The 21,902-nt window shown below is 54.0% G+C and overlaps 13 non-coding genes across 13 annotated transcripts; 3 read left to right on the top strand and 10 right to left on the bottom strand.

The window, feature by feature from the left end:
* Positions 1–1,757: 1,757 nt before the first annotated feature.
* TRNAL-CAA (transfer RNA leucine (anticodon CAA)) lies at positions 1,758–1,866 on the bottom strand. The gene is made up of 2 exons: positions 1,829–1,866; positions 1,758–1,803 (listed from the first exon to the last, which is right to left on the bottom strand). It is a non-coding gene; the product is annotated as a tRNA-Leu (tRNA).
* An 857-nt stretch (positions 1,867–2,723) lies between these two features.
* Positions 2,724–2,795, bottom strand: TRNAE-UUC (transfer RNA glutamic acid (anticodon UUC)). The gene has a single exon. It is a non-coding gene; the product is annotated as a tRNA-Glu (tRNA).
* Positions 2,796–3,252: 457 nt separating this feature from the next.
* TRNAC-GCA (transfer RNA cysteine (anticodon GCA)) lies at positions 3,253–3,324 on the bottom strand. Its single transcript has one exon. It is a non-coding gene; the product is annotated as a tRNA-Cys (tRNA).
* Positions 3,325–3,984: 660 nt separating this feature from the next.
* TRNAA-UGC (transfer RNA alanine (anticodon UGC)) lies at positions 3,985–4,057 on the bottom strand. Its single transcript has one exon. It is a non-coding gene; the product is annotated as a tRNA-Ala (tRNA).
* Positions 4,058–5,340: 1,283 nt separating this feature from the next.
* On the bottom strand, positions 5,341–5,445 carry TRNAR-UCU (transfer RNA arginine (anticodon UCU)). Its single transcript has 2 exons — positions 5,409–5,445; positions 5,341–5,376 (listed from the first exon to the last, which is right to left on the bottom strand). It is a non-coding gene; the product is annotated as a tRNA-Arg (tRNA).
* Positions 5,446–7,955: 2,510 nt separating this feature from the next.
* TRNAS-GCU (transfer RNA serine (anticodon GCU)) lies at positions 7,956–8,037 on the top strand. The gene has a single exon. It is a non-coding gene; the product is annotated as a tRNA-Ser (tRNA).
* A 2,277-nt stretch (positions 8,038–10,314) lies between these two features.
* Positions 10,315–10,388, bottom strand: TRNAI-AAU (transfer RNA isoleucine (anticodon AAU)). The gene has a single exon. It is a non-coding gene; the product is annotated as a tRNA-Ile (tRNA).
* A 3,059-nt stretch (positions 10,389–13,447) lies between these two features.
* On the top strand, positions 13,448–13,529 carry TRNAS-UGA (transfer RNA serine (anticodon UGA)). Its single transcript has one exon. It is a non-coding gene; the product is annotated as a tRNA-Ser (tRNA).
* A 716-nt stretch (positions 13,530–14,245) lies between these two features.
* On the bottom strand, positions 14,246–14,319 carry TRNAT-UGU (transfer RNA threonine (anticodon UGU)). The gene has a single exon. It is a non-coding gene; the product is annotated as a tRNA-Thr (tRNA).
* Positions 14,320–17,112: 2,793 nt separating this feature from the next.
* TRNAC-GCA (transfer RNA cysteine (anticodon GCA)) lies at positions 17,113–17,184 on the top strand. Its single transcript has one exon. It is a non-coding gene; the product is annotated as a tRNA-Cys (tRNA).
* A 1,347-nt stretch (positions 17,185–18,531) lies between these two features.
* On the bottom strand, positions 18,532–18,605 carry TRNAI-AAU (transfer RNA isoleucine (anticodon AAU)). The gene has a single exon. It is a non-coding gene; the product is annotated as a tRNA-Ile (tRNA).
* Positions 18,606–20,481: 1,876 nt separating this feature from the next.
* TRNAR-UCU (transfer RNA arginine (anticodon UCU)) lies at positions 20,482–20,586 on the bottom strand. Its single transcript has 2 exons — positions 20,550–20,586; positions 20,482–20,517 (listed from the first exon to the last, which is right to left on the bottom strand). It is a non-coding gene; the product is annotated as a tRNA-Arg (tRNA).
* A 178-nt stretch (positions 20,587–20,764) lies between these two features.
* Positions 20,765–20,837, bottom strand: TRNAA-AGC (transfer RNA alanine (anticodon AGC)). The gene has a single exon. It is a non-coding gene; the product is annotated as a tRNA-Ala (tRNA).
* Positions 20,838–21,902: the final 1,065 nt, after the last annotated feature.

Raw genomic sequence — 21,902 nt, 5'->3', positions numbered from 1 at the left:
CGGTTGTGAGAATGGAATGTGGAGTATTGTAACTAATTTGGCTGTTGTGGGGTCACAAACCATTTTATCTCTAACTGTAGGAATTGTAAAATATGACACCAGTGCTTGCAGGAGAGACACTGTCATTGAAAAAAGTCTGGGATGGACGAGCCTTCCCCTTCCAGACTCAAGTGGAGTGGACTCTGGGTGTGGGGGGAAGGAGCGTGAACCAGCAGGCCACATGTCCTCCAGCCATGAGCTATGAGATGGGTTCATTCTGTCTCTCCCTCCCCCACTACCCATTCTAAGGATAGACCTAGAACAGACTCCTTAAGGAATCTCTTTGTTATTTTGAAATGTTATTCCAGTGGGGGCTGGAATCTTTTGTCCAGCCTAGGTGGGGGTGCCAAGAGCTGAAATCACCAAGGAAACTGACAAAGAGCAGAAATCACTGGGTTTAGCCCAGAGCCAGACCAATCCCGATCATAGAAGCAGCAGCTGGCAGGAGGAAGCAGCCAGCAGGGTGAACGGTAGGGGCAAGAGCAGGTAGTTGGTGGGTGGCCAGTAGGAACAGTGGCAGGTGGCCAGCAGGGTAGCTAGTGGGAGTAGCTGGCGGCAAGCCAGTAGGAGCAGTGGCGGGTGGCCAACCGAGTGGATGAGATGCCTCCTATGCCCACTCCCTCCAAGAGTGGGGGGTGAACTCTGAAAATCACGCCTGAGCTCTTATCTGCCCTGAGCAAGGGCAGCAACTGTGAGTGGGGTAAGAGAAAGTTTGGGCATGTGGATGTACATTGCTGCACCTACATTGCTGGCAAAGGACACTGCTCAAGCCACTTGAGCCGAGACTTATTTGTGGGTTGGTTCTGAACCCTGCTTGTGGTATTTTCCCAGGCGAATGCCACGTTACTTCTCGCCTTCTTTCATTAAAAGTTTCTTTTCTACATTCAGACTCTGTGCTGGCGAGTGGGGAAGCATCGTCTCCCCGAGGTGCCCGGGTGGGGGGATGGATTTCCCAGGCTGCTGGGTGGGGGCTCAAGCCAGTTTTGTGTGAGATGAATGAAGAGAAACCCCTAGACATCGAACCCAGCCCTGGCTGCTGCCAGCACTAGCTGGCAGAAGAGTTACACTAGCAGGGGGACTGACCAAAGCACAGGCCTCGCTATGAGCAGGCTTAGAACATTTTCAGGGAAACCCTATTGGATTTCTAGTCCAACACCTTGACCACTCGGCCATCACAGATGTGAAGACAGCAAAGCCCCAGGGCCAGGGGAACTGGCAGATAATCCCAATGCCCAGGCCTGATGTCACCAGCCACACAAAATTCACACAGCAAAATGGGCTCTTAGAACAGGGGAAGTTTGGGGGCTCATTGCTGGGTCGTGGGGTGAAGCATCAAACCAGCCCCCTGCTGTGGGGCCTGTGAGTGTTGCTGAATGTGTGCCCCTGGAAACGGGAAACAAAAGGTCTGGGAGCCACACAGAGACCCTGCTGGGCTGAAGTCCCAACGACTCCACTTTGTCTTTGCCTTTGGGCTTGTCTGTCTGCAGCCTGGAAACCTCCTGGCTCCTCAGACCACTGGTCTGGATGGAGCGTTACAGAAGTCGGAATAATGAAATCGCTGTGTTGATGCTCCCATTGTTATTGCAGTGTAATGGCCGTTATTCCCAAGGAACGCTGCTGTGTAGATGCAGCCTAAGAGAAATGCTGAGCAAGGGATCCTGCAATGCCAGGGGAGTCATTGAAATGAGGTCACTTCTCTAGATATAAAAAGGAAGCCATGTCAGGAGTGGGATTTGAACCCACGCCTCCATTCAGAGACCAGAACACCCAACTGAGGGAAACACAGAACCTTGAGTCTGGCACCTTAGACCACTCGGCCATCCTGGCAAAGGGAGCACCTCTCTTTCCCCACCTAACAGCTGCTCTACAGCACAGCTGGGTTTATCCCCACTCACCCTCATCTACCGTTGTGAGGTGTTTTAGGGAGCTGACAGGAAACAGAAGAGGGGAAAACTCTGACCGGCAGAACCGAGGCCTGGGATTGCCCTGTGCCAGGGAGTCTGTGTCAGTGCCCTTGGGGATCCTGAGCAGGGTTGGTACTTGGGGTGGGGCCGGGGGCTGCTCTGAAAGGCTGCAGGCGCCGTTAGACCCTTTTCTCCTTCCCTGTCTCACCCCAGCGCTGAGCAACACTCAGTGTCGGTCTGAGCATCCGTCCTGCTCTGGGACGTGTCTTTGTGGCAGGAACCTGCCCAGGCGGCTCTCGCAGTGAGGCCCCTCCCTGGCAGCACCGAGCAGTGAGAGCTGAGTGAAGGGGGAGGCAGGAGCAGGGGGAGAAGGCTCCATGACTTTGTGAGAGGGAGGCTCTGCCCTGGCCAGTGGGGAATCGTTGCCTCTCCGAGGGGCCCAGGCCTGGTGGGTCATTTCCCCAGGTTACTGAGTGGGGGCTGGAGCCAGTTCTGGGTTGTCTCCTTCAACAACCAAACTGAACCAATGGATCTTGTGCCTACCTGACACTGCGCTGGGCTAGTGCTGTGTGTGCCACAGAGCTTCCTGCAGGGCTGCCCACATGGGAGAGGGGAGGGGCAATTTGAGTCACCCAGCTCTGCCCCTTCTGAAGGGCTTGTGAAAATGGCAGGTGCTGTCTTGGCAGTGAGGGAGAGGGGCCCTGAGTGAACCTCTTGGGTCACAGCTGCTGTAACAATGAGGTAAGATGAATGAGTAGGCAGATGTCAAGTGAGGCTGGTTTCCCTGACTGGGAATTGAACCCAGGCCTCAGCAGTGAAAGTGCTGAATCCTAACCACTAGACCATCAGGGACACATGAACAAGGCTCTTTCCTTACCTACACTAGCCTTTCACAGGCCACTTTCTGTCCCCTTCAGGACATGGGTCCATTTTCCATTGGCCAGAGGGGACAAGAACAGAAACCAAACAGAACATCAAAGCAGCCAGACTGGGCCATGCCAGTTGCCCAACTAGCTCAGGATCCTGTCTCACAACAGCAGCCAATCTCATTGCCCAGTGGGAATCCTCAGGACAGACATTTGTTAAGTGATCCCTCCCGTCACCAATTCCCAGCTTCTAGAATACACCAGCTCAGGACACCTGCCCTGTCCATCCTGGTTAAGTGCCATTCATTGTGGCCACCAGGGCTTCCAAAGTTGAGTAGCTCTGCATTAAGGGTTCTTATTAATGTCAAGAACCTCAAGCAATGTAAAGCCAGATTGTGATGGAACTGGAAAGGAAAATGTTTACACTAGAAGGAAACTTTCCAAGGGGGCACTTGGATTTGAACCAAGGACCACTTAATCTGCAGTCAAACACTCTACCACTGAGCTACACCCCCACGGAAATTGTCATATGCAGCCAATGTTGGGAACTGGACAAGGAACAAGAGACAAGAGGCTTTTGTGTAACTCACATCCCAGGTGCCACCCTTGGGCTTGGTCTCCACACTGAGCTGGCGGGTGGCAGGGGTCTGATGCTGTCACAGCTGCAAGGCAAGTCACCCACCTGGCCCCTGAGCTCCATGTGGGCAGCAGCCAGACCGTGTGAATGGATCAGAGGGTCATGGGGGGGCGGGGATTTGTATATTTTAGGGAGGGTCCTGAGTCCTGGCTCCCAGCCACGCACCTTGGCAGAAAGACCAGCAGCCCCTGCACAAAGCGCCTTGTGGGAATAAGAGTTGGGGTGGCAGGAAAGGGGCTGGCCCCTCAGCACCAGCGAGTAGGTATGAGAAGATGGGAGTGAATCCTGCTACCTCTCATGCGCAAAGGCAGCACTTTTCCAATGCAGCTAATTCTGCCCCGCTTGCAACCTGCCTCCAGTGCTCCTTCCACTGTCTGGCCAGGAGGGCTGGTGTCCAGCAGCTCTCTGCCCCAACGTGGCTGGTTTTAGGGAAAGCATGTAGGAAGTGGGGGCCGGGCCGGGGGGGCTACTGGAGCCACTTAGCCCCCCCTGGCTGGCTCTGCTGGTAAAAAGAAAAATTGGAACTTTTTCCCCTCATTGGAGAATGTGGGTATCGATCCCACTACCTCTCACATGCAAAGCGAGCGCTCTACCACTTGAGCTAATTCCCCTGCTACATGTACAATGCTCTTCTTGGAGGCTCTTCCCTTCTCCACAGAGACGTCTGCCTTCTAGGTCACTTAGTCGTGGGAAAGGAGAAGGCTCCAAAAAGGCCTCAAGGGCAGATCTCAAGGAGACTCCCTGCAGCAAAGCCATGGGGGGGGGGAGGGGGGGGCTCTGAGATGGCCCCTGCCCTGCAGCCTGTCCCACCTGGCCATTGTCATGGACTCTCTGTGAGGTCATCACCTCCCAACCTCCTTTAGCCAATAAGCTGAGGGGCTGCAAAAGGCCCTTGTGATGTCACTGCCACACCCACCCCTGCCCTCCAGGGCTAATGTCCTGCCCCAGGCAGCCCCTTTGCATGGCTGAGCTGCTCGCAGGGGTGAAAGTGACACATTTCTCACAGGGACTGTTCTATTGGGCACCACCCCTTGGGCTGGGCAGGAGGGAGAGCGAGGCTCAAGGCAGGAAGTGGGGGGAGGGGTTGTGATAGGACAGTACCTGTAAGAAATTAAAATGTGGAGTGTGGGAGGCTCAAGGCAGGGATTTGGGGAGTGTGTGAGAGTGGGGAGGGGCTCAGGGCAGGGGTGAGGATGTGGGAGGGTAGAGAAGTCAGGGCACAGGATCTGGGATATGGGGGAGTCTTGGGGCTGGGACTGTGTGTGTGTGTCGAGGGGATCCCTCTGCTCTGTGCTCCCTGAGGCCCTTTAACACACATGGACTGACCTGGGCGCAGGCCAATGAGGGGAGTTTCAGTGAAGCTACATGTAAATGGATCCCTCGAGCAATCCCTGCCAGCCACACGAACAGGGGGAGGGACTTTAGCCAAAGAAGCAGAAGCAGCCAATCTGAGGGAGGTTTAGAAGCAAAGATGGGCTGCTGCCAGGATGGATGAGGGGATGTCACAGGGCACGAGCATGATAAGGGGAGCAGAGAGGGCCCTGCTGCACCGAGAGACATGCCAAAGCCTGGGATTGAGCCAGGGACCTTTAAATGTTTCATCTAAGGCTCCGCACACTGAGCTGCCAACAAACCCGTCTGGCTCATTATTAACTGTCCAGGATGTTTGGCAGCCGTCTCACAGCCTGAGTGTTGCTCAGCACTAGTAGGAGACAGGGAGGGACAAAATGGTCCTTTCAGAACAACCCCCAGCCCTAACCCCAAGGACCAGCCCTTCCCTCCACCCTTACTGGGGTCTGCTGGGAATTGCCTGGATGCCAGCCCACCCCAGTGTCAGCCTAAGGATTGACTGGTCTGTAAAAGCTGCATCCTGGAAATTAGGAAGCAGCTAAAGTGACTCTGGTGGGACTTGAACCCACAGCCTTTGAATGTCTTGCTGGACTCACATTAACTACTACAGCTTAGAAGTCCAACATGCTTTCCATTGCACCCCAGAGCCTGATGGGCTGGTGAGTTGGATATCTCCACTCTCTGCTTTGCCACTGGGGGGGGTCTGTCTCTTTTGGGAGAGAAGGTAAGAAGAGGGAGGGGGACACTGAAATTAAAGGATAGAGCTGTAATTGGAGAATGTGGGCATCGATCCCACTGCCTTTCACATGCTAAGCCAGTGCTCTACCACTTGAGCTAATTCCCCAGCCTGCAAAAAGCTTTGCTGCCTCACCCACCTTGTTCCAGAGCCCACAACATCCCTGCGAGTGCTACTTGTGAGACTCACACCTGTGGGTCGGCTAGCTCGGAGGTTTAGGACGCGGTGCTCATATCACACTGACGCGTCTTAAGAGCAAGCCCCTTATTTCAAGCTATAACAGGCTCGCTATTCTGACGTCCCTGCATGCGGATTTATTTCGAAGTGCTGTGTAGCCAGCCCCAAATTACAAAATAAGCTATTTCAAAATACAGGCAGTCCCCGAGTTACGCGGATCCGACTTATGTCGGATCCGCAGTTACGAACGGGGCCCTTCCTCTCCCTGGTCTCCAGCAGACCAGGGAGAGGAAGCAAAGCGGCGGAACACGCGGCCAGCTGACAGCCCAGACGCATCTGGGCTGTCAGCTGGCCGCGTGCTCTGCTCTGCTCCCCCTCCCCCTGGTCTGCAGACCGGGGGGGGGGGAGCAGAGCAGAGCAGAGCAAAGCGGCGGAGCACGTGGCCAGCTGACAGCCCAGACGTGCCGTGGCTATCCTGCTGCCCTCGGGCTCCATGGCTTTGCTCTGCTCTGCTCTCCCTCCCCCTGGTCTGCAGACCAGGGGGACGGGGAGCAGAGCAGAGCAAAGCCGCGGAGCCCGAGGGCAGCAGGATAGCCACGGCGCATCTGGGCTGTCCCGCTGCCCGCGTGCTCCGCCGCTTTGCTCCCCATCCCCCTGGTCTGCAGACCAGGGGGACGGGGAGCAAAGCAGAGCAAAGCCACAGAGCCCAAGGGCAGCAGGATAGCCACGGCGCGTCTGGGCTGTCTCGCTGCCCCCGTGCTCCGCGGCTTTGCTCCGGACGCCTGTGGTACAGCAGCTGGGGCGCTGCCGGTTGGTCCCGTAGCGCCGCTCTGGGCGCCACTGGACCAACCCAGCAGCACCCCAGCTGCTCTGCCCCAGGTGTCCCCAAGTCAGCAGCTGCTGAAAATGACCAGTGGCTGACTACAGGAAGCCCCTGCCCCGGGCTTCCTGGAATCAGCCGCTGATCAGTTTCAGCAGCAGCTGACTTGGGGATGCCTGGGGTTCTTACGTTGAATCTGTATGTAAGTCAGAACTGGCGTCCAGATTCAGCCCCTGTTGAAACTGATCAGTTTCAGCAGCAGCTGAATCTGGATGCCAGTTCTGACTTACATACAGATTCAACTTAAGAACAAACCTACAGTCCCTATCTTGTACGTAACCCAGGGACTGCCTGTAGGCACATTGATTATTTTGAACTATGGATCGCACCCCTAGTGAGTTAGAGCTGAACTCTGCCCCCAGCTCCCTGCTCCACCCACCCACCTACCTACTGACTCCCTCGCTGCCATGGGGCTGTTTGCATTGGCCTCTTCTCTCTGTAGCCAGGCTTCAGCCAGGACTGAGACTCAGGCAGGAGAATGTGACCCGGCTCCCTGCACCTGGGCCCTGCATTTCTCATCCCTTCAGAGACACTTGCCAGCGGAGGAATAAATCACAGTCACATGAGTGTAGATTATGAAACTTTGTAGCTGTTGTTGCCTTGGAAACTCCCCACAGACCTTCCCCTGGGGTGCCGGGCAGCCCACTCACACTGCACAGCTCACTTCGAGGTGAGGGTGCTGTGTAGACGTACCCGTCCTGTTGAGGGCCAGCCTGCTGGGGGGAGGCTCTGGCCACTTCCTTTCCTCGTGTCTCTCAGACTGTATTTACACAGCAGGGCTACGTCTACACTGGCGGCTTTTTGTGCAAGAGCAACTGCTCTTGTGTAAAATCTTGCAGAGCGTCTACACTGAAGGCACATTTTTGCGCAAGTAAATTTATAGTGCAGCATCAGACAACAGGGCTTCTTGCACAGAAGTTATTGCTCTCCCCACGAGTAATAAGCCCTCTTGTGCAAGAACTCGCCCACAAGGAGGCAGTGTGGACGGGCAACAGGGGTTTCTTGCTCAAGAAAGCCATATATCTAAAATGCCCGTCAGAGCTTTCCTGCGCAGGAGACCGTCCACACTGCCATGGCTGCTTTTACAGAAAAGCACTTCTCTTGTGCAACAGCACATGGCAGTGTGGACACACTGTTGGGCAAGACCTTTTGCACAAAACAGTTCTTGAGCAAGAAGTCTGCAGGGTAGGTGTAGCCAGGGGGTGTTTGGGTTTGTTACCAGCACTGAGCTTTGTACAACAGCCCAGGGAACATTGTGAAAAGCCAAAACCTTCCCGCCCTGGGTGTCATTGGCCAGTCAGCAAGTGGCAGAAAGGTTCCCTGAAGTGCTGACTTCAGGTGATTTGAAGCAAATTGTCACAGCTCAGATGAGGTGGCCGAGTGGTTAAGGCGATGGACTGCTAATCCATTGTGCTCTGCACGCATGGGTTCAAATCCCATCCTCATCGGGTGTTTGCAGCCCTTTCTCTTGCCTCTCCCGGAGGTTCAGTGCCAGCTTCTCCTGCAACCCTGCCTGCCCCACAGGGGAAATCTCCACAGAAACACTTCCAGCTGGGACCCTCAATCCCTTCTGCCCTCAAGGGGAAACCTCACAAAGGAGATTCCAGGCAGCCAGGCCATGGGGGTCTCTGAGATGCCCCAGCCCTGCAGCCTGTCCCACCTGGCTGTTGCCATGGCCCCTCTGTGAGGTCACTGCCTCCCAGCCAATGAGCTGAGGTGCTGCAAAAGTTTCTTGTGATGTCACTGCTGCCTTGCAGGCTCATGTCCTGCCCCTGGCCAGCCCCTTGGCATGTGTGAGCTGCTCCCCCACTTCCCCTGTCACTCAGGGCTGGTTCTGGGACTCAAGCAGGGAACATCAGAGGCTGCTCAGGGGGCCACATTGCTAGGCCAGGGGCCCTCCTGTGGGGCTGTGAGTGTTGCTGTCCCTGCTGTATAGACACGGCCATAGAGCCTCAGGAGGCTACAGCGGTGGGAGACACTTCCCTGGTTTCGGGAGCTAGATGAGATTTCAAGTCCCATGACTTGGAGCCAGCTACCGATACCCATGGAAAGCTGATTTTCAGAGGGGTGTGATCAGCCCTTCCTGTGTATCTGGCTTCTTCAAAGGGGCTTAATCAGGAGCTAAAGTTGAAGAAGGGACAGTTAGAAGGTGAATTTCTGTCTCTGGCACTGTCCCACCTGACAAAGAATTTACATTCCTCTGCTTTCTGAGACAGTTGGCAAGGATGCTCCACAGTGGCTGTCTCTCTCCCTCCCTCTCTGCAGAAGCTGTTCAGACCCCTCACTAGCCAATGCTGGTGTCAGGTGCAGCTCTGAGTGCTAAAATCCCAGGTGTGCAAAGTCAGAATGAAGGGGATGCATTTTGCTCTAGGAGTGACAGCCGGAGGAAGGTGGCTGGAGCAGAGCAGGGTCTGTCTGGAGAGAAAGCGGAGCCTGAGGATGAGAAGGCCCATGAGAGGCAGAGACTCCAGAGCGGGGGGGCTAGTTATTTGGTCTGGCAAACTGGCATGGCCCAGTCTGGCTGCTTTGATGTTCTATTTGGCTGTTCTTGTCCCCTCTGGGCAAGGGAGAATGGACCCTCCCCGCATCCTGAAGTGGACATTAAATGGCCTGTGAAAGGCTAGTGTAGGTGAGCAAGGAGACAGGCTTTATGTGTCTCTGAAGGGCTAGTGGTTAGGCTCCAACACTTTCATCGCTGTGGCCGGGGTTCAATTCCCAGTCAGGGAAGCCCCTGGCAACTTTTACCAAACAACTTCATAGTCAACTTTCATTGCCTTAGTCAACTTTATTGCCACATGTTACAGCAGCTGTGACCCAAGAGGTTAACTCAGGCTCCTTTCCCACCTCTCCCTCACTGCTAAAAAAAGGGTCTAATGATGCCAGCAGCCTTTCAGAACATCCCCCAGCCCTTCCCTCCCGCTTGGCTGGGCACTGCCTGGGCTCAGGCCTCCCCAGTGCCAGCCTAAGGGCTCTGGAGAGGACAGGGCAGCTCCAGGGGCAGAGTCCTTTTTTCTGCAGTAGTTTAAACCCAGCCCCTTGGTTCCAACTAACTTTACTCCTCATTTTTTGCCCTCTGTGTCTCCCCTCCAACACACCCCCTTCCTCCCCCCCCCACCACCACCCCCACCCCCACCACCACCACCCCCGGTAACACAATCAGGACTTTTCCCTTGAACGAACAAACTCTCTGGTTTTTATGTGGGGAATGTAGAACTGGGGAGGGGCTGGGGAAAGACCCTGGGAGGGGGAGAAGGCTGGGAGGAAGGGCTAAGGCTGGCACCTTCCTCTGATGGTCCCACTGCCTCATGTCAGGGGCCTCAGCAGCGCTGGCGGGTGGCTCCAGGGGGAGAAGCTGGTTCAGGGGAACTTGAGCTGCTGGGCCACTGAAGCAGGCCCCCAGCAGCAGCCTCTGTGCAGGGCTCACACGCTCCAGGCCTCCCGGTCATATTGAGTCTCCCCATGTGGCTTGGGCTCCAGAGCCTGCCCCCCAGCTGGTGCCTTGAGGTAGCCACTGCAGCAGCAGGAATTTGGGCATCAGGTCCCCTGCTTTTGGGGACAGGAAGCCAGGCCAAGGCCCTTTTAGCCACTGGGGCTGTGCAGGGTGGAGCCTCCCCCTACCAGATCTCTGCCCTGCTTCCTGCAATGCTCACATTTTTGCTTTTTTCTGCTTCCCTGTCCCTAGCAGGCAGCTAAAGGAAAGGAAGTCACCAAACTAAACACCACTGTGGCCAGCATGGGGCTTGAACCCATGACCTTGGTGTTATTAGCACCACAATCTAACCAACTGAGCTAGCCAGCCTCCAGAAATGCAGCTCACCAGTGGCCCTTTCAAGAAAGGCGCCTCAGGCAGCAGCAGGGACGTCTCTGCAGCTGCCAATGGCTCTTCTCTGACAGGGCCACTTGCGACAAACTCTGATGTGCGCTGGCTAGTCCAGCTGGTTTGAGGGTTGGTCAAGGTGGCTGGCGGCCGGCAGATCCAAGGCAAAGAGAAGCCGGAATCTCTTGCTGCCAGCACCTTGCCTCCCAGCTTCTTCCCTGCCAGCTGCAGCAGAGTCCTGAGCGCTGCCCTTGACACCATGGGACCAACCTCCCCTCAATCAGCTGGACCAACCTGGTGCCCAGCTCATGCCCTCTGGGACCTGCTTTAGTTGGTTTCCTTCCACCCAGAGCCCCCTTCTTCTCCTGGGCTGCAACGAGCATCACTGGGATCCTTTCTCATATCCCAGCACAGGGCCATCTCTCCAGTGACAGGAGACAGGGCTGGTTTCAGGATTTCTTTTAGCCCAGCAGCAAGCAAGAGGAGATGGAGGAAAATCAACCCCGTTGGCAAGCTTTGTGTGACAGGAGGGGTGTGAGCTGGGGAGCCCGCCCCCCCCCCCAGAAGGGGCATTTGGGTGAACTCAGGGGCAGCAAGAATTCAGGACCCCAGGTGAATGCATTGGGACAATATGTGAGCCCTTCCATGAGCATTTTCTGCTCCCACTGGGGAAGGCAGCTGGGCAGGACCAGCCTGCAGCCCACGTCCCTTTCAGCCCCAGGTGCAGGAGGTAACAGAGAGGGGACGAAAGTCCATGGCCAGAGCCTCCTTCCAGCAGTCTGGCCTGGCACAAAATATGGATGATGGAGCCTCTCCCAGCAGGGCTCTGGCCTGTTCTCTGCAAAGTGCTCAGCTGTTTCATTTTTCTGCAGGCCCATTGTGTCCCCCTGGTGGCTTCATTTACAGTTTTCAGTCTTTACATTTGCATCCCTTCTTGGAAAGAGGGTGCAAGTGTAAACATACCCTAAGTAGTGAGAGTTGGCTTCCTTCAGCTTGAGCCTGGCTGTGTCCCTACTGCAGAAACCCAAAGGGAACAAAGAGCAGAAGTACTGGAAGCTGGTGGGGTATCCTCTGAATTTGATTTTGTGAGTCTTAGTTGGACTTGCTAAATCAAACTCCAGAAGATTGATTGTGGCCATTCCTCCCCCTCTGGGTGTGATTCTTGTTCTTCTGCACAGCACAGCCCAGGTAGACCAAGGACCTTCAGATCACACCCTTGCTGAATTGATGGGAATAGAAACCAAACACACAGCAGATTTGAACTTGTTTCAGTTGAGATGGGTTTACCTGGTTTATGTGCATTGACACAGGAATACATTAAGGCTACGTCTACACTGGCAGCCTTTTCTGGAAATGCTTATAACGGAACAGTTTTCCATTATAAGTATTTCCGGAAAAAGCGCATCTACATTGGCAGGATGCTTTTCCGGAAAAGCACTTTTTCGGGAAAAGCGTCCGTGGCCAATGTAGACGCGCTTTTCCGCAAAGAAGCCCCGATCGTCATTTTTGCGATCGGGGCTTTGTGGAAAAGACTACTGTGCTGTCTACACTGGCCCTTTTCCAGAACAGTTTTTCTGGAAAAGGACTTTTGCCTGATCGGGAGCAGCATAGTTTTTCTGGAAAAACACTGACAATTTTACAGTAGATCATCAGTGCTTTTCCAGAAATTCAAGGGGCCAGTGTAGGCAGCTGGCAAGTTATTCCAGAAAAGTAGCTGCTTTTCTGGAATAAATAGCCCAGTGTAGACACAGCCTAGGGGTTTGCAGTAATTTAGGAATCTCTGATGCAACTGGAAATGCAAAGGTTTCAATGAAGTTGACCAACCTTTCAGCAGGCACTTGGAGTTGAACCCAGGAACCACTTTGCCTACAGTTAAACACTCTACCACTGAGCAACACCCCTACTACACTTACTTGTTTGCATCCAGTGTTAGGAAATTAGCCATTGGCAGCACATTCTGCAGGAGCAGGTGGTGTCTTGCACACATCGTGGGGGGAGGACGGCCCTCTATGGGGTCACACATGTGTGGTGTCCCCCAACCTATGATCAGCGTGACACATCACAATAGCGCATCACCCCCTGTGCTCCCGCCTGCCCTGTGTGTGTTGCAACCTCACAACACTCACCTGATGTTCCCTCCCCGGTGCCCGAAGACATTTGGGAGGCCTCCTGCATCTGGGGGACCAGTTCCAGGGGGAGGGTCACAACGTTCCTGGAATCCTCCTTCTCTTTATCCTGGAGCTGCTGGTCAGTAGGTTTGTTGTCCTGAAGCTGCGGCCACTGCTGCCCAGGTGTCTCCATCCCAGACTCCACAACTATCCCTGGAGACAGGGGCTCCCCAACCCCCAGGACTTGTTCCAGTTCCTCACAGCATGCACAGTGCTAAGGTGCTTCCCCAGTGCAGGAGCTGCGCTCACGGGCCCTCACATACCCCTGCTGCAGTTCCTTGACCTTGGCTCTGACATGGTCTGGGGTGGGTGGAGGTGGCCTTTCTTTGGCCATAAATATCTGCATTCCTCCAACTGTACTGCAGGGCCTGCAGAGACTCCTCCTTGGACCACAGCTTTATCTCTGGCCCAGACCATGACAGTGCCTGGCACTTGCTGCCACTGGCTTGGTCCTGCGATGTGTCTATGGAAGGGCCAGGGGGTCTCCGGAGGCTTGTGCCTGTGACATGGCTCTCTGAGAGGCTGGGAGCACTCCATCTTAGCCAACTGGATAGTGAAATTATACTAAAATAATTGGTTATGGTAGAACTAAGCAGTACTTGAATTTCTCTTTATAAACTGGGGTCCAAGAAGGAGACCAGCAAGAAGAAGAAAAGGGGAGAAGAGAAGAGGAAGGAAAAGGCAAAGGAAGACCAAGAAGGAGGAGAGAAGACCTTGAAGCAGAACTCACCTCCAAGGCAGCCTAAGAGCAGAACGGCCGGGACTCCTCTGAACAGCTGTTGCAATGGTTTGCTGTGTGAACTCTGTGGCAGGTGACATTAGGTCTGTGCACTGGGATTATTTACCTGTTTCCCTGGCTTTACTGTGCCCAGAGCTGTGATGGCCGAGTGGTTAAGGCGTTGGACTTGAAATCCAATAGGGTTTCCCTGCGCAGGTTCAAATCCTGCTCACAGCGAGGTCTGTGTTTTGCCCACACCTCTTCCTCAGGCAGCAAGGGCCTCTGTGAGTTACCAGCAGTGGGGCTGTTACTGTTGTCATCAGGACTGGATTAAGGGGTGAGCTAGTGGGGCAGCTGCCAGCAGGCACTGTGTGCCTTGCTCCTGGCAGACTACAGCAGCTGCCCTGGGACTGAAGCTGCCTTAACCTCCACAGCACCTGTCAGCAGTGCCCTTCCCAATGCAGCTGTGGGGCTCTGCATGGCCTGCCCCAGGGGACCCTGGGTTGCACGCCAGTGGTGGTGGCAGGGCCAGGCTGGGCAGCACAAGAGCATCCTGCTACCACTAGCTCCACGCATGGAGCGGGAGGGGCTGTATATGCACTGTGCACCCAGGGTGGAGCTGCACATGCACCATGAGCTGGGGGGCAGTGCCACATTCCCGGAGCACTAGAATGGCTCAGATTGGCTGTGGTCAGCATCTAACTAATTGCACCTTTAGGCCATGTCTTCACTCAGGTGGAGATTTCTGCTGCAATCCATCTCCCAGAGTTTGATTTAGCAAGTCTAGATAAGACTCTTTAAATCAAACCCAGAGGGCACCTGCACCAGTACACACTGTTCCTGCTCTTTGCTGCCATCCTACTTCCACTGTTAGGACACCAGCAAACGGTAAAACCAACTCCAGATATGTGTTGGGATATGGTGGAAAGAAGAGACACATTGGCCTCACCACAAGGCACCACAGGGAGTTGAACCCAGGATCTTCTGCTTACAAGGCAGCTGCTTTAGCCAACTAAGCCATGGTGCCCGCCTTCAAAACAGCCCTCAAACTGTTCTACTTTATGCTTCCAGAGAACATGTTCCCATTCCAAAGTGCAGCCGTTCACCGTTCCCCTCCAGCTCTTGCCGTGTTTTGAGGTCTGCGCAGCCTAAGACGTTAGATTGGCAGCTGGAACCCAAAACCTTTTTAGCAATTGTAGCCCCAGGCCCCAAAGGGACAGACCCAAGGCAGCCGCCTGGTCCTAAGGCTGGGCCTGCAGCCAGCGGGAGGAAGAAGAATCTCTCCTTTTAGCTGCAGTTGACTAAGCCGTCTAGCTAGCTCAGTTGGTTAGAACCTGGTGCTAATAATACCAAGGTCATGGGTTCAAACCCCATGCTGACTGCACAGATGTTTGGGGGGGATAGCTCAGTGGTTTGAGCATTGGCCTGCTAAACCCAGGGTGGTGAATTCAATCCTTGCAGGGGCAAGAAATTCATCAGGGATTATACTTGGTCTCCAGTTCTAGGAGATAGGCAATCACAGTTACTTTAAAAAAAAAAAGCAACCTAAGGGCCTTTGCCCTTGGGTGACTGTTGGGGCAGGAGAACACAGGGGGCTCTAATGGGCACTTCACCTGCAGAAGGACCCTTGAGTGAAACCAGGCAGAAAGGCAGTGTCTTGCTGCCTCTTCTCCTGCCTGGGCCTGGCCTCCCTCCCCTGCTCAGCACCATGGAAAGCCCCTTGGCAGAGGCCTCTGGCCCCTCTGAGGAGCTTGTGCCTTGGCCTCCTCTGCCCTTGGTCCTGATGCCCCCTGAGCGCTGCTGGCCAAAGGAGGCAGCAAGGCAGGAGGGGGGAGGAACAAGTCCAGCAGAGGCTGAGATGCTGACAGCTCTGGCTCAAGCCCCCAGCCCCAGCACAAAACCTCAGCAGGGCCTGTATGTCTCCCTCCTGCCCCTGCACAAGCTCACAGGGGGAAAGGTGCCCCATGTTCCATGCCTGCACCAGGCCTGGGCCTGGGCGACGGGCTCAGCCCACAGGGCCTGTGAGGGATGGACTGAGAGCAGGTCCCCACTGACACCCCCTGTCCTGCCCCACTGGTCCGCGTGCGGCACTGGCACGGGACAGGCAGGAATGGGAGCCAGGACAGAGCAGCTTGGACTGATGAGCCAGTCTCACTTGCTGACCAGACTCCTGGGCTCTGGGGACAGCCTGGGGGGTGGGGGGGGGGGGAGAGGGTGTGAAGAAATTCCAGGGGGGGGGGCATAAGGGTTTTCACAAATCAAAAAGCAGGGGGGGAGTGATGCAGAAGAGTTTGGGAACCCACTGCAAGGGGACAACCCATCAGGGACTCAAAAGGAGTGCTCCAGATGAGGTTTGAACTCACAACCTCAGCATGTCTCCTACAAGTACTGCCTTATAAGTACTGTGCACTGACCCATTGCACCACTGGAGCAGACATTTGAAATTCTTCTTCAAAGTCCTTAGATTGAAAAAGTCAAGAAGCACAAAGTGGAATTGAAGTTTCTGCCTGTGCCCTTGTTCTTTCTTTTCACAGGCAGAGCCGGGGGACTCCACACATCCAGAGACCCCTCCCTCTTCCTCTCTGCTCTCTGAAATAACCCACCCTAGTGGGGCACAAAGCTGCTGGAGGCCAGAGCACGAGAGATGAGTTGCACGTGGGTTAGTGCTCCCTTTGCACGTGAGAGGTAGCAGGATTCACTCCCATCTTCTCCCACCTGCTCGCTGGTGCTGAGGGGCCAGCCCCTTTCCTGCTGCCCCAACTCTTATTCCCACAATGCACTTTGTGCAGGGACCGTAGGTCTTTGTTGCAAGGCATGTGGCTGGGAGCCAGGACCCTTCCCAAAGTACACAACTCCCCCCACCCCCGTTCTGCTCACACTCTCTGGCTGCCTCCAGCATGGGCTGAGCTCAGGGGTCAGATGGGCGACCTGCCCTGACGCTGTGATGGCATCAGGCACCTGACCACAAGTCTGCTCACAAAGCTCTAATGGGCCTCAGACAAGCAAAACCACCTTAGTGAACCTCAGGACAAGGAAGCCAAAAAGCCTGGAGCACAAGGACCTCCCAGCAACCAGCCCAGCCCGTCCCACTGAGATTTAAACTCAGATTGGAGGATTCAGAGTCATTAGTGCTGCCCCTTACACCTGGGACCTAGACAGAAGGCCTGGGGTAGACACCTGGGACACTCAGCTCTCAGACTGGCCTCTGCTCTCCTGGCTTCCCTCCGGCTGCTTCATCTCTCAGGACTCTCTGGCTACGTCTACATGGCACGTTTATTTTGGAATAAGCTCTTCTGGAACAGTTATTTCAAAATAGCACGTCTACACTGCAGGGAAACCTCAAAATGAGTCTGAGGAGGCTTCCCTAATGTAGACGTGCTACCTTGATTTAGAGCCCCAGGGGGAATAACTTAGAATGGCCCTGGGGAGGGGATATTTTGAAATAGCAGAAGTGGAGCATGTACACACACCTCATTTTGAAATAGCTATTTCAGAATAGGCATTTTTCTGCATACAGTGAGGTCTACAGAAGTTGGAATTAGCCGTCCGTTATTTCAGAGTTACTTCAAAATAACGGAATTGTTGTCTAGACTCTTGCCTTGTTATTTTGGAATAACGGCCATTGTTTCAAAATAACTTTTCCGTGTGGACAGAACCTCTGTCCTGCCCCAGTTCTGATGCTTTCAGGACAAACTCCATGTTAGGACCAGTCACAATCTGGGGTCAGTGAGGGTCCGTCCCACCTGAGATGTGTGTTCTACAAAAGCCTCCTGTTCCCCACCCACTTCTCAATACTGGCTGCAGACACTTTTTTTCATATGGGGGTGTAGCTCAGTGGCAGAGTGTTTGACTGCAGATCACATGGTCCTTGGTTCAAATCCAAGTACCACCTGCAAGAGTGTCTGTTTAATAGAGACGCTTCCTTTGTATGTGAACTCTTTGAATGAATACAAACCTGTAGACTACATCTATTTGGCAGGGGTTTTGCTCAATGTTCTTGCACAAAAACGTGCAGAGCACAGCACGAGTGTTCTTGCATAAGTAAATTTGCACTACATCGTTGGAAAACAGTGCTTCTTCCAGAAGAGTTATTCCTCTCCCCACGAGGAATAAGCCCTCTTGCACAAGAGCTCTTCCACAAGAGGGCAGTGTAGACAGGCAACATGAATTTCTTGTGCAATAAACCCATATGGCTAAAATGCCCATCAGAGTTTTCTTGCACACGAGAGCAACCACACTGCCATGGACGTTCTTGCACAAAAGCACATCTCTTGTGCAAAGCACTTGGCAGTGTGGACGTGTTCTTGTGGAAGACCTTTTGCACAAGAACGCTTACGCAAAACAGATCTTACACAAGAAGGCTGCAGTGTAGACGTAGCCGTCGTGTTATGATGGTGTTTAGGTCAGTAACTGGGGCCACTAAATGGTGCTTGTGACCTGTGACCTAGGGATCCATGTTGGATCCCCTCAGGCACCGGCCACTCAGAGACTGGTCAGAACTGGATTTTTCTGCCAACTGGCACGAGGATTTGCAGCAAACTAGTATTTCACCAGCGGGTCCCACTGAGGTCGTGGTGCAGAATTCAGACTCACTTGCCGAGGACGGCTCTAGAATCTTCCTGCTTTGCACAAAATTTTTGAAGCTTAGACAGAAAGCACAGGGGCCATGTTTACACTGACGGGTTCTTGAGCAAGCAATATGCCAATGAGGCTAAGCATGGACTATCACACTGCTCCTTCATGCACAAGAAACCCCCGTGACAATAAGCAGCGGAACGGCTCTGCACACGAAGGCTCTGTCTGCACTGGTGGCTTCTTGCACAAGAACACGGCCACACAGGGCTGCTGATGCAGGTGACCAGGTGGTTGGCAGCAGTGTTGTGGGCTGGGCACATGCCCCAGGCCTCCTGGACATATGGAGCCTCCCTCTGTGGCTTGGGCTGGAGGAACCTGCCCCCTGCAGGGAGCCTGGGGCCAGCCACTGCAGCAGCAGGAATTTGGGAATCACGTCACCCCATTGGGGCAATGGAGGGAAGAGAAGGGTTTTCCCTGCCATTAGGGAAAGCAGGCCAGGCCAAGGCCCTTTTAGCCAGTGGGGCTGTGCAGGCTGGAGCCTCCTCCTATGAGCTCTCTGCTCTGCTTCCTGCAAAGGTCTCAGCCTCTTGTGTGTCTCTGCTTCCCTGTCCATAGCAGGCAGCTAAAGGGTGGGTGAGGACAATCACCACAGCAAACATCTCAGTGGCCAGCATGGGGCTTGAACCCATGACCTTGGCATTATTAGTACCACGCTCTAACCAACTGAGCTAGCTGGCCTACCAAGACTAAACTCACAAATGTCCCTTTCAGAAAGGCACCTCCAGCAGTTGCCGGGATGACTGGAGCTGCCAATGGCTCTTCTCTGACAATGCCACTAGTGACTCACTGTGACGTGGGCTGGCTAGTCCAGCTGGTTTGAGGTGTCACGGAAATCCAGACTCAGGATTGGATGGAGAGAAACACTTTTATTTAGACACAGTTGTGGGAAGTTTCAAAAGGAAGACTTCCAAAATCAAATGTCCGTGGTAACCTTATATACATTCATGGTTGCACACAAAATAGAATAGACATCACATAAGCTAGTGACAGCGTTACAATTGGCTTAATGCTTAAAGCTACTTTTATCTCAATATGCAGAGATAAACTTAGTTACATGGGTGTTAGTCTCATCCTTGCAGCAGAAAAGCTAGATCAGGCTGGTTTTAGTAGGTTCACTATCTCTCAGGGTACATCTAGACTACCGGGTTTTGTCGACAGAAGTTTTGTCAAAGAGTGTCCCCATGCTGCAGCAGTAAAAGAAATCCTGAAACCGTCCCCTTCTCCTGTCCCTGGAGAGATGGAAATGGAGCCGTTCCTTGTGGGGAAAGAAGTGGGTGTGTCAGGAGGGGGATTTGTGCTCAAACCTCCCCACAGACCAGAACCCTCCATGAGGGGCAAGAAAGAGCCTTGAGTCAGGCACTTGAGAACTCTCGGTTCCTGCTACCCTATGATGGCATATTAGAAAAACTGTTGCACACAGCGTGGCTACCTCAATTGGTAAAACATAAGACTCTTAATTTCAGGGTTATGGGTTCAATCCCCATGCTGGGTGATGCCCTTCTTTAACTCACATTCTCAGCCTACAAGCAATTCACTCTCAGCTTTCACCAGGGTTTTAGAAAGAAAAAGTCTAGTCCTGGGGTCCAGCTTTAGTAGAAGCAGAGAAAAAACAAGCTGCAAGTTCCATTTTCTGAGGAGAAGGGAAGAGGATTTTCTTCTCCACATCAGCCCAGGGAGGAGAAAAAATAACCCTCCGCCCGCTGATTGTCCCCCGTCAGCTTCTGTAGCTTCACCTCCTTCCACAGCAGCTCCAGCTTTGAGCTACAAATCTCAAGGGGCTGGTGAGGAAATGAGGAGCTGGCAGTTCCAGTTAGTGGCTTCCCTGAGAAAAAGTGGTGGAGTGTTCACAAGGTGCATCCCCTCCCCCGCAGAGCAGGGTGTTCGAAGGACTGAGTAACAGTCAGACAAGTTCCCCCAAAGCCAAAGTGTGTTTCTGTGGTGTAGTGATTTTCGCTGTTGCCCAACATGCAAAAGGTCCCTGGTTGAAAGACAGGCTCGGCTCTTATTGCTGCTCCCCTGGGTGCCCAGGTAAGTGCAGCTGCTGCTTACTAGCCTGTTCATGAGCCCAACACCCACGTGACAGGGGAGTGACATCAGCTGAGACTGCCCCTTGCTGCCAGCCTGGGGAAGGGAGATGAATCAGGCCAGGCAGCAACTGGAGGCTTGTGGCTTGGCCTCCCCTGCCCTGGAAGGCTGGTGCATTGGGCAGGTTCTGCCTGCTGCCTCCCTTGTGTGACTTGCCCAGTGTAACAGGCCAAATGTCAGAAAAGCTTCTTCCAAAAAAAGCAGAAGAAAAAGCTGCACAAATTTGGTTTTGAAATTTGTGTAGGTTTTTCCAGAAGAGCTGTGAAGTGTAGACACAGCCTGAGTGTTGCTCAGCACTAGTAGGAGACAGGGAGGGACAAAATGGTCTAACGGCACCTGCAGCCTTTCAGAACCACCCTCAGCCCAGCCCCGAGAACCAGCCCTTCCCTCCACCCTCACTGGGGTCTGCTGGGAACTGGGGTCTGCCTGGTCTGTAAAAGGTGCCCTGGAAATGAGAAAGCAGCTAAACTGACTCTGGTGGGACTTGAATCCACAACCTTTGAATGTCTTGTTGGGTTCATGTTAACCACTACAGCGTAGAAGTCCAACATGCTTTCCATTGCACCACAGAGCCTGCTTGCTGGTGGGTTGGCTGAGTCTGAAATCTCCACTCTCTGCTTTGCAGCATGGCAATTGCAGGGGGGAAAGAAAGGGGGAGCCAAGTCTGTCTCTTTTGGGAGAGCAGGTAGGAAGAGAGAGGGGGCCACTGAGCCCCTGGCCCTTAAAGTAAGGGATAAGAACTGAGCTGCAGTTGGAGAATGTGGGCATCGATCCCACTGCCTCTCACATGCTAAGCGAGCGCTCTACCACTTGAGCTAATTCCCCTGCTGGGACAAAAAGAAAGCTCTCCTGTCCCACGCACATTGTTCCAGAGCCCAAAAGGTTCCTGCAGATGCCCAAGGCTTCTTTCGGAAAGGGCCACTTGTGATTTATTTCGAAGTAAGTGCTGTGTAGCCACCCCAAATTACAAAATAAGCTATTTCAAAATAGGCGCATTGATTATTTTGAACTATGGGACGCACCCCTAGTGAGTTAGAGCTGAGCTCTGCCCCCAGCTCCCTGCTCCACCCAACCACGTGCTGACTCCACTTTGCAATGGGGCTGTTCGCATTGGCCTCTTCTCTCTGTAGCCAGGCTTCAGCCAGGACTGAGGCTCAGGGGAAACCTCACAAAGGAGATTCCAGGCAGCCAGGCCATGGGGGTCTCTGAGATGCCCCAGCCCTGCAGCCTGTCCCACCTGGCTGTTGCCAAGGTTGCTCTGTGAGGTCACTGCCTCCCGGCCAATGAGCTGAGGTGCTGCACAAGGCCCTTGTGATGTCACTGCTGCCTCCCAGGGCTCATGTCCTGCCCCTGGCCAGCCCCTTGGCATGTGTGAGCTGCTTCCCCTCTGCCCCCGTCACTCAGGGCTGGTTCTGGGGCTCAAGCAGGGAACATCAGAGGCTGCTCAGGGGGACATATTGGGGCCTGTGAGTGTTGCTGTCCTGCTGTACAGACACGGCCATAGAGCCTCAGGAGGCTGTAGCCATGGGAGACACTTCCCTGGTTTCGGGAGGGAGACGAGATGTCAAGGCCCATGACTTGGAGCCAGCTACCGATACCCATGGAAAGCTGATTTTCAGAGGGGTGTGATCAGTCCTTCCTGTGTATCTGGCTTCTTCACAGGTGCTTAATCAGGAGCTAAAAGTTGAAGAAGGGCCATTTAGAAGGGTGAATTTCTTTCCCTGGCAGTTTTTTCTGTGTGCTGCATGGGTCTAATGGGCAAGGCCCTGGCCTCCTGAGTCAGGGACTGTGGGTTCAAGTCCTAGCTGGGGTGACAGTTTCTTTTCACTGACAAAGAGTTCCTCTGCTCTCTGAAGTAGTTGGCAAGAATGATCGGCAGTTGCTGTCTCC

This window comes from Pelodiscus sinensis, chromosome 31 (assembly GCF_049634645.1).
Source record: "Pelodiscus sinensis isolate JC-2024 chromosome 31, ASM4963464v1, whole genome shotgun sequence".
Taxonomy (NCBI): Eukaryota; Metazoa; Chordata; order Testudines; family Trionychidae; genus Pelodiscus; species Pelodiscus sinensis.
Note: the sequence above shows the minus strand (reverse complement) of the source record. Positions and strands in the feature narration are given on the sequence as shown.